Genomic DNA, 11212 nt, shown 5'->3' with positions numbered 1-11212 from the left:
AACTTCTTTTATTCAGCGTCTCATCAAAAATGAAAACATTTTTAAAAACTATAAGTCTCATGGGTTTTAGTGGTGAAATAATAATTTAAAAAATCGTTCGGGAAATGAGTTTACATCCCGGGTACTTTCTTTACTATACGGGCCGAGTCCGGGATTTACGGGAAATCGCAGGTTTTCGTTTGCCGGCGATTAAACTTCTTTTATTCAGCGTCTCATCAAAAATGAAAATATTTTTAAGTACTACAAGTCTCATGGGCTTTAGTGGTGAAATAATAATTTAAAAAATCGTTCGGGAAATGAGTTTACACCCTGGGTACTTTCTTTGTATATTTTTGACTATACGGGCCGAGCCGGGATTTACTGGAAATCGCAGGTTTTCGTTTGCCCGCAATTAAACTTCTTTCATTAACCGTCTCATCAAAAATGAAAACATTTTTGAAAACTACAAGTCTCATGCGTTTTAGTGGTGAAAAAAAAATTAAAAAATCGTTCGGGAAATGAGTTTACTCCCTGGGTACTTTCTTTGTATACATTAGACTATACGGGCCAAGCCCGGGATTTACGGGAAATCGCGGGATTTCGTTTGCCGGCGATTAAACCTCTTTCATTAAGCGTCTCATCAAAAATGAAAACATTTTTGAAAACTACAAGTCTCATGCGTTGTAGTGGTGAAAAAATAATTTAAAAAATCGTTCGGAAAATGAGTTTACTCCCTGGGTACTTTCTTTGTATACTTTTGACTATACGGGCCGAGTCCGGGATTTACGGGAAATCGCGGGATTTCGTTTGCCGGCGATTAAACCTCTTTCATTAAGCGTCTCATCAAAAATGAAAACATTTTTGAAAACTACAAGTCTCATGCGTTGTAGTGGTGAAAAAATAATTTATAAAATCGTTCGGGAAATGAGTTTACATCCCGGGTACTTTCTTTACTATACGGGCCGAGTCCGGGATTTACGGGAAATCGCAGGTTTTCGTTTGCCGGCGATTAAACTTCTTTTATTCAGCGTCTCATCAAAATTGAAAACATTTTAGAAACTACAAGTCTCATGCGTTTTAGTGGTGAAAAAATATTTTAAAAAATCGTTCGGAAAATGAGTTTACTCCCTGGGTACTTTCTTTGTATACTTTTGACTATACGGGCCGAGTCCGGGATTTACGGGAAATTGCAGGTTTTGGTTTGCCGGCGATTAAACTTCTTTTATTCAGCGTTTCATCAAAAATGAAAACATTTTTGAAAACTACAAGTCTCATGCGTTTTAGTGGTGAAAAATTAATTTATAAAATCGTTCGGGAAATGAGTTTACTCCCTGGGTACTTTCTTTGTATACTTTTGACTATACGGGCCGAGTCTGGGATTTACGGGAAGTACGAAAACCTGCGATTTCCCGTAAATCCCGGACTCGGCCCGTATAGTCAAAAGTATACAAAGAAAGTACCCGGGGTGTAAACTCATTTCCCGAACGATTTTTTAAATTATTATTTCACCACTAAAGCCCATGAGACTTGTAGTTTTTAAAAATGTTTTCATTTTTCATGAGACGCTGAATAAAAGAAGTTTAATCGCCGGCAAACGAAATCCCGCGATTTCCCGTAAATCCCGGGCTCGGCCCGTATAGTCGAATGTATACAAAGAAAGTACCCAGGGAGTAAACTAATTTCCCAAACGATTTTTTGAATTATTATTTCACCACTAAAACGCTTGAGACTTGTAGTTTTCAAAAATGTTTTCATTTTTGATGAGACGCTAAATAAAAGAAGTTTAATCGCCGGCAAACGAAAACCCGCCATTTCCCGTAAACCCCGGACTCGGCCCCCATAGTCAAAAGTATACAAAGAAAGTACCCAGGGAGTAAACTCATTTACCGAACGATTTTTTAAATTATTTTTTCACCACTAAAACGCATGAGACTTGTAGTTTTCAAAAATGTTTTCATTTTTGATGAGACGCTGAATAAAAGAAGTTTAATCGCCGGCAAACGAAAACCTGCGATTTTCCGTAAATCCCGGACTCGGCCCGTATAGTCAAAAGTATACAAAGAAAGTACCCGGGGTGTAAACTCATTTCCCGAACGATTTTTTAAATTATTATTTCACCACTAAAGTCCATGAGACTTGTAGTTTTTAAAAATGTTTTCATTTTTGATGAGACGCTTATTAAAAGAGGTTTAATCGCCGGCAAACGAAAACCTGCGATTTCCCGTAAATCCCGGACTCGGCCCGTATAGTCAAAAGTATACAAAGAAAGTACCCGGGGTGTAAACTCATTTCCCGAATGATTTTTTAAATTATTATTTCACCACTATAGCCCATGAGACTTGTAGTTTTTAAAAATGTTTTCATTTTTCATGAGACGCTGAATAAAAGAAGTTTAATCGCCGGCAAACGAAATCCCGCGATATCCCGTAAATCCCGGGCTCGGCCCGTATAGTGGAATGTATACAAAGAATGTACCCAGGAAGTAAACTCATTTCCCGAACGATTTTTTAAATTTTTTATTCACCACTAAAACGCATGAGACTTGTAGTTTTCAAAAATGTTTTCATTTTTGATGAGACGCTGAATAAAAGAAGTTTAATCGCCGGCAAACGAAAACCCGCGATTTCCCGTAAATCCCGGGCTTGGCCCGTATAGTCAAAAGTATACAAAGATAGTACCCAGGGAGTAAACTCATTTCCCGAACGATTTTTTAATTTATTTTTTCAGCACTAAAACGCATGAGACTTGTAGTTTTCAAAAATGTGTTCATTTTTGATGAGACGCTGAATAAAAAAAGTTTAATCGCCGGCAAACGAAAACCCGCGATTTCCCGTAAATCCCGGACTCGGCCCGTATAGTCAAAAGTATACTAAGAAAGTACCCAGGGAGTAAACTCATTTCCCGAACGATTTTTTAAATTATTCTTTCACCACTAAAACGCATGAGACTTGTATTTTTCAGAAATCTTTTCATTTTTGATGAGACGGCTAATGAAAGTGGTTTAATCGCCGGCAAACGAAAACCTGCGATTTCCCGTAAATCCAGGACTTGGCCCGTATAGTCAAAAGTATACAAAGAAAATACCCAGGGTGTAAACTCATTTCTCGAACGATTTTTTAAATTATTTTTTCACCACTAAAACGCATGAGACTTGCAGTTTTCAAAAATGTTTTCATTTTTGATGAGACGCTGAATAAAAGAAGTTTAATCGCCGGCAAACGAAAACCTGCGATTTCCCGTAAATCCCGGACTCGGCCCATATAGTCAAAAGTATACAAAGAAAGTACCCAGGGAGTAAACTCATTTCCCAAACGATTTTTTAAATTATTATTTTACCACTAAAGCCCATGAGACTTGTAGTTTTTAAAAATGTTTTCATTTTTGATGAGACGCTGAATAAAAGAAGTTTAATCGCCGGCAAACGAAAACCTGCGATTTCCCGTAAATCCCGGACTCGGCCCGTATAGTCAAAAGTATACAAAGAAAGAACCCAGGGAGTAAACTCATTTCCCAAACGATTATTTAAATTATTATTTCACCACTAAAGCCCATGAGACTTGTAGTTTTTAAAAATGTTTTCATTTTTGATGAGACGCTGAATAAAAGAAGTTTAATCGCCGGCAAACGAAAACCTGCGATTTCCCGTAAATCCCGGACTCGGCCCATATAGTCAAAAGTATACAAAGAAAGTACCCAGGGAGTAAACTCATTTCCCAAACGATTTTTTAAATTATTATTTTACCACTAAAGCCCATGAGACTTGTAGTTTTTAAAAATGTTTTCATTTTTGATGAGACGCTGAATAAAAGAAGTTTAATCGCCGGCAAACGAAAACCTGCGATTTCCCGTAAATCCCGGACTCGGCCCGTATAGTCAAAAGTATACAAAGAAAGAACCCAGGGAGTAAACTCATTTCCCAAACGATTATTTAAATTATTATTTCACCACTAAAGCCCATGAGACTTGTAGTTTTTAAAAATGTTTTCATTTTTGATGAGACGCTGAATAAAAGAAGTTTAATCGCCCGCAAACGAAAACCCGCGATTTCTCGTAAATCCCGGACTCGGCCCGTATATTCAAAAGTATACAAAGAAAGTACCCAGGGAGTAAACTCATTTCCCAAACGATTATTTAAATTATTATTTCACCACTAAAGCCTATGAGACTTGTAGTTTTTAAAAATGTTTTCATTTTTGATGAGACGCTGAATAAAATAAGTTTAATCGCCGGCAAACGAAAACCCGCGATTTCCCGTAAATCCCGGTCTCGGCCCGTATAGTCAAAAGTATACAAAGAAAGTACCCAGGGTGTAAACTCATTTCCGGAACGATTTTTTAAATTATTTTTTAACCACTAAAACGCATGAGGCTTGTAGTTTTCAAAAATGTTTTCATTTTTGATGAGACGCTGAATAAAAGAAGTTTAATCGCTGGCAAACGAAAACCTGCGATTTCCCGTAAATCCCGGACTCGGCCCGTATAGTCAAAAGTATACAAAGAAAGTACCCGGGGTGTAAACTCATTTCCCGAACGATTTTTTAAATTATTATTTCACCACTAAAGCCCATGAGACTTGTAGTTTTTAAAAATGTTTTCATTTTTCATGAGACGCTGAATAAAAGAAGTTTAATCGCCGGCAAACGAAAAACTGCGATTTCCCGTAAATCTCGGACTCGGCCCGTATAGTCAAAAGTATACAAAGAAAGTACCCAGGGTGTAAACTCATTTCCCGAACGATTTTTTAAATTATTATTTCACCACTAAAGCCCATAAGACTTGTAGTATTTAAAAATATTTTCATTTTTGATTAGAAGCTGAATAAAAGAAGTTTAATCGCCGGCAAACGAAAACCCGCGACTTCCCGTAAATCCCGGACTCGGCCCGTATAGTCAAAAGTATACAAAGAAAGTACCCAGGGAGTAAACTCATTTCCCGAACGATTTTTTAAATTATTTTTTCACCACTAAAACGCATGAGACTTGTAGTTTTCAAAAATGTTTTTATTTTTGCTGAGACGCTGAATAAAAGAAGTTTAATCGCCGGCAAACGAAAACCTGCGATTTCCCGTAAATCCCGGACTCGCCCCGTATAGTCAAAAGTATACAAGGAAAGTACCCAGGGAGTAAACTCATTTCCCAAACGATTTTTTAAATTATTTTTTCACCACTAAAGCCCATGAGACTTGTAGTTTTTAAAAATGTTTTCATTTTTGATGAGACGCTGAATGAAAGAAGTTTAATCGCCGGCAAACGAAAACCCGCGATTTCCATTAAATCCCGGACTCGGCCCGTATAGTCAAAAGTATACAAGAAAAGTCCCCAGTGAGTAAACTCATTTCCCGAACGAATTTTTAAATTATTTTTTCACCACTAAAACGCATGAGACTTGTAGTTTTCAAAAATGTTTTCATTTTTGATGAGACGCTGAATAAAAGAAGTTTAATCGCCTGCAAACGAAAACCTGCGATTTCCCGTAAATCCCGGACTAGGCCCGTATAGTCAAAAGTATACAAAGAAAGTACCCAGGGAGTAAACTCATTTCCCAAACGATTTTTTAAATTATTATCTCACCACTAAAGCCCATGAGACTTGTAGTTTTTAAAAATGTTTTCATTTTTGATGAGACGCTGAATGAAAGAAGTTTAATCGCCGGAAACGAAAACCCGCGATTTCCCGTAAATCCCGGACTCGGCCCGTATAGTCAAAAGTATACAAGAAAAGTACCCAGGGAGTAAACTCATTTCCCAAACGATTTTTTAAATTATTATTTCACCACTAAAGCCCATGAGACTTGTAGTTTTTAAAAATGTTTTCATTTTTGAAGAGACGCTGAATAAAAGAAGTTTAATCGCCGGCAACGAAAACCCGCAATTTCCCGTAAATCCCGGTCTCGGCCGGTATAGTCAAAAGTATACAAGGAAAGTACCTAGGGAGTAAACTCATTTCCCTAACGAATTTTTAAATTATTTTTTCACCACTAAAACGCATGAGACTTGTAGTTTTCAAAAATGTTTTCATTTTTGATGAGACGCTGAATAAAAGAAGTTTAATCGCCGGCAAACGAAAACCTGCGATTTCCCGTAAATCCCGGAGTCGGCCCGTATAGTCAAAAGTATACAAAGAGAGTACCCAAGGTGTAAACTCATTTCCCGAACGATTTTTTAAATTATTTTTTCACCACTAAAACGCATGAGACTTGTAGTTTTCAAAAATGTTTTCATTTTTGATGAGACGCTGAATAAAAGAAGTTTAATCGCCTGCAAACGAAAACCTGCGATTTCCCGTAACTCCCGGACTCGGCCCGTATAGTCAAAAGTATACAAATAAAGTACCCAGGGAGTAAACTCATTTCGCAAACGATTTTTTAAATTATTTTTTCACCACTAAAACGCATGAGACTTGTAGTTTTCAAAAATGTTTTCATTTTTGATGAGACGCTGAATAAAAGAAGTTTAATCGCCGGCAAACGAAAACCTGCGATTTTCCGTAAATCCCGGACTCGGCCCGTATAGTCAAAAGTATACAAAGAAAGTACCCGGGGTGTAAACTCATTTCACGAACGATTTTTTAAATTATTATTTCACCACTAAAGTCCATGAGACTTGTAGTTTTTAAAAATGTTTTCATTTTTGATGAGACGCTTATTAAAAGAGGTTTAATCGCCGGCAAACGAAAACCTGCGATTTCCCGTAAATCCCGGACTCGGCCCGTATAGTCAAAAGTATACAAAGAAAGTACCCGGGGTGTAAACTCATTTCCCGAACGATTTTTTAAATTATTATTTCAGCACTAAAACGCATGAGACTTGTAGTTTTCAAAAATGTGTTCATTTTTGATGAGACGCTGAATAAAAAAAGTTTAATCGCCGGCAAACGAAAACCCGCGATTTCCCGTAAATCCCGGACTCGGCCCGTATAGTCAAAAGTATACTAAGAAAGTACCCAGGGAGTAAACTCATTTCCCGAACGATTTTTTAAATTATTCTTTCACCACTAAAACGCATGAGACTTGTATTTTTCAGAAATCTTTTCATTTTTGATGAGACGGCTAATGAAAGTGGTTTAATCGCCGGCAAACGAAAACCTGCGATTTCCCGTAAATCCAGGACTTGGCCCGTATAGTCAAAAGTATACAAAGAAAATACCCAGGGTGTAAACTCATTTCTCGAACGATTTTTTAAATTATTTTTTCACCACTAAAACGCATGAGACTTGCAGTTTTCAAAAATGTTTTCATTTTTGATGAGACGCTGAATAAAAGAAGTTTAATCGCCGGCAAACGAAAACCTGCGATTTTCCGTAAATCCCGGACTCGGCCCGTATAGTCAAAAGTATACAAAGAAAGTACCCGGGGTGTAAACTCATTTCACGAACGATTTTTTAAATTATTATTTCACCACTAAAGTCCATGAGACTTGTAGTTTTTAAAAATGTTTTCATTTTTGATGAGACGCTTATTAAAAGAGGTTTAATCGCCGGCAAACGAAAACCTGCGATTTCCCGTAAATCCCGGACTCGGCCCGTATAGTCAAAAGTATACAAAGAAAGTACCCGGGGTGTAAACTCATTTCCCGAACGATTTTTTAAATTATTATTTCAGCACTAAAACGCATGAGACTTGTAGTTTTCAAAAATGTGTTCATTTTTGATGAGACGCTGAATAAAAAAAGTTTAATCGCCGGCAAACGAAAACCCGCGATTTCCCGTAAATCCCGGACTCGGCCCGTATAGTCAAAAGTATACTAAGAAAGTACCCAGGGAGTAAACTCATTTCCCGAACGATTTTTTAAATTATTCTTTCACCACTAAAACGCATGAGACTTGTATTTTTCAGAAATCTTTTCATTTTTGATGAGACGGCTAATGAAAGTGGTTTAATCGCCGGCAAACGAAAACCTGCGATTTCCCGTAAATCCAGGACTTGGCCCGTATAGTCAAAAGTATACAAAGAAAATACCCAGGGTGTAAACTCATTTCTCGAACGATTTTTTAAATTATTTTTTCACCACTAAAACGCATGAGACTTGCAGTTTTCAAAAATGTTTTCATTTTTGATGAGACGCTGAATAAAAGAAGTTTAATCGCCGGCAAACGAAAACCTGCGATTTCCCGTAAATCCCGGACTCGGCCCATATAGTCAAAAGTATACAAAGAAAGTACCCAGGGAGTAAACTCATTTCCCAAACGATTTTTTAAATTATTATTTTACCACTAAAGCCCATGAGACTTGTAGTTTTTAAAAATGTTTTCATTTTTGATGAGACGCTGAATAAAAGAAGTTTAATCGCCGGCAAACGAAAACCTGCGATTTCCCGTAAATCCCGGACTCGGCCCGTATAGTCAAAAGTATACAAAGAAAGAACCCAGGGAGTAAACTCATTTCCCAAACGATTATTTAAATTATTATTTCACCACTAAAGCCCATGAGACTTGTAGTTTTTAAAAATGTTTTCATTTTTGATGAGACGCTGAATAAAAGAAGTTTAATCGCCGGCAAACGAAAACCTGCGATTTCCCGTAAATCCCGGACTCGGCCCATATAGTCAAAAGTATACAAAGAAAGTACCCAGGGAGTAAACTCATTTCCCAAACGATTTTTTAAATTATTATTTTACCACTAAAGCCCATGAGACTTGTAGTTTTTAAAAATGTTTTCATTTTTGATGAGACGCTGAATAAAAGAAGTTTAATCGCCGGCAAACGAAAACCTGCGATTTCCCGTAAATCCCGGACTCGGCCCGTATAGTCAAAAGTATACAAAGAAAGAACCCAGGGAGTAAACTCATTTCCCAAACGATTATTTAAATTATTATTTCACCACTAAAGCCCATGAGACTTGTAGTTTTTTAAAAATGTTTTCATTTTTGATGAGACGCTGAATAAAAGAAGTTTAATCGCCCGCAAACGAAAACCCGCGATTTCTCGTAAATCCCGGACTCGGCCCGTATATTCAAAAGTATACAAAGAAAGTACCCAGGGAGTAAACTCATTTCCCAAACGATTATTTAAATTATTATTTCACCACTAAAGCCTATGAGACTTGTAGTTTTTAAAAATGTTTTCATTTTTGATGAGACGCTGAATAAAATAAGTTTAATCGCCGGCAAACGAAAACCCGCGATTTCCCGTAAATCCCGGTCTCGGCCCGTATAGTCAAAAGTATACAAAGAAAGTACCCAGGGTGTAAACTCATTTCCGGAACGATTTTTTAAATTATTTTTTCACCACTAAAACGCATGAGACTTGTAGTTTTCAAAAATGTTTTCATTTTTGATGAGACGCTGAATAAAAGAAGTTTAATCGCTGGCAAACGAAAACCTGCGATTTCCCGTAAATCCCAGACTCGGCCCGTATAGTCAAAAGTATACAAAGAAAGTACCCGGGGTGTAAACTCATTTCCCGAACGATTTTTTAAATTATTATTTCACCACTAAAGCCCATGAGACTTGTAGTTTTTAAAAATGTTTTCATTTTTCATGAGACGCTGAATAAAAGAAGTTTAATCGCCGGCAAACGAAAAACTGCGATTTCCCGTAAATCTCGGACTCGGCCCGTATAGTCAAAAGTATACAAAGAAAGTACCCAGGGTGTAAACTCATTTCCCGAACGATTTTTTAAATTATTATTTCACCACTAAAGCCCATAAGACTTGTAGTATTTAAAAATATTTTCATTTTTGATTAGAAGCTGAATAAAAGAAGTTTAATCGCCGGCAAACGAAAACCCGCGACTTCCCGTAAATCCCGGACTCGGCCCGTATAGTCAAAAGTATACAAAGAAAGTACCCAGGGAGTAAACTCATTTCCCGAACGATTTTTTAAATTATTTTTTCACCACTAAAACGCATGAGACTTGTAGTTTTCAAAAATGTTTTTATTTTTGCTGAGACGCTGAATAAAAGAAGTTTAATCGCCGGCAAACGAAAACCTGCGATTTCCCGTAAATCCCGGACTCGCCCCGTATAGTCAAAAGTATACAAGGAAAGTACCCAGGGAGTAAACTCATTTCCCAAACGATTTTTTAAATTATTTTTTCACCACTAAAGCCCATGAGACTTGTAGTTTTTAAAAATGTTTTCATTTTTGATGAGACGCTGAATGAAAGAAGTTTAATCGCCGGCAAACGAAAACCCGCGATTTCCATTAAATCCCGGACTCGGCCCGTATAGTCAAAAGTATACAAGAAAAGTCCCCAGTGAGTAAACTCATTTCCCGAACGAATTTTTAAATTATTTTTTCACCACTAAAACGCATGAGACTTGTAGTTTTCAAAAATGTTTTCATTTTTGATGAGACGCTGAATAAAAGAAGTTTAATCGCCTGCAAACGAAAACCTGCGATTTCCCGTAAATCCCGGACTCGCCCCGTATAGTCAAAAGTATACAAGGAAAGTACCCAGGGAGTAAACTCATTTCCCAAACGATTTTTTAAATTATTTTTTCACCACTAAAGCCCATGAGACTTGTAGTTTTTAAAAATGTTTTCATTTTTGATGAGACGCTGAATGAAAGAAGTTTAATCGCCGGCAAACGAAAACCCGCGATTTCCATTAAATCCCGGACTCGGCCCGTATAGTCAAAAGTATACAAGAAAAGTCCCCAGTGAGTAAACTCATTTCCCGAACGAATTTTTAAATTATTTTTTCACCACTAAAACGCATGAGACTTGTAGTTTTCAAAAATGTTTTCATTTTTGATGAGACGCTGAATAAAAGAAGTTTAATCGCCTGCAAACGAAAACCTGCGATTTCCCGTAAATCCCGGACTAGGCCCGTATAGTCAAAAGTATACAAAGAAAGTACCCAGGGAGTAAACTCATTTCCCAAACGATTTTTTAAATTATTATCTCACCACTAAAGCCCATGAGACTTGTAGTTTTTAAAAATGTTTTCATTTTTGATGAGACGCTGAATGAAAGAAGTTTAATCGCCGGAAACGAAAACCCGCGATTTCCCGTAAATCCCGGACTCGGCCCGTATAGTCAAAAGTATACAAGAAAAGTACCCAGGGAGTAAACTCATTTCCCAAACGATTTTTTAAATTATTATTTCACCACTAAAGCCCATGAGACTTGTAGTTTTTAAAAATGTTTTCATTTTTGAAGAGACGCTGAATAAAAGAAGTTTAATCGCCGGCAACGAAAACCCGCAATTTCCCGTAAATCCCGGTCTCGGCCGGTATAGTCAAAAGTATACAAGGAAAGTACCTAGGGAGTAAACTCATTTCCCTAACGAATTT

The sequence above is a fragment of the Hydractinia symbiolongicarpus genome, chromosome 2, assembly GCF_029227915.1.
Source record: "Hydractinia symbiolongicarpus strain clone_291-10 chromosome 2, HSymV2.1, whole genome shotgun sequence".
NCBI lineage: Eukaryota > Metazoa > Cnidaria > Hydrozoa > Anthoathecata > Hydractiniidae > Hydractinia > Hydractinia symbiolongicarpus.
This window is presented reverse-complemented; position numbering follows the sequence as displayed.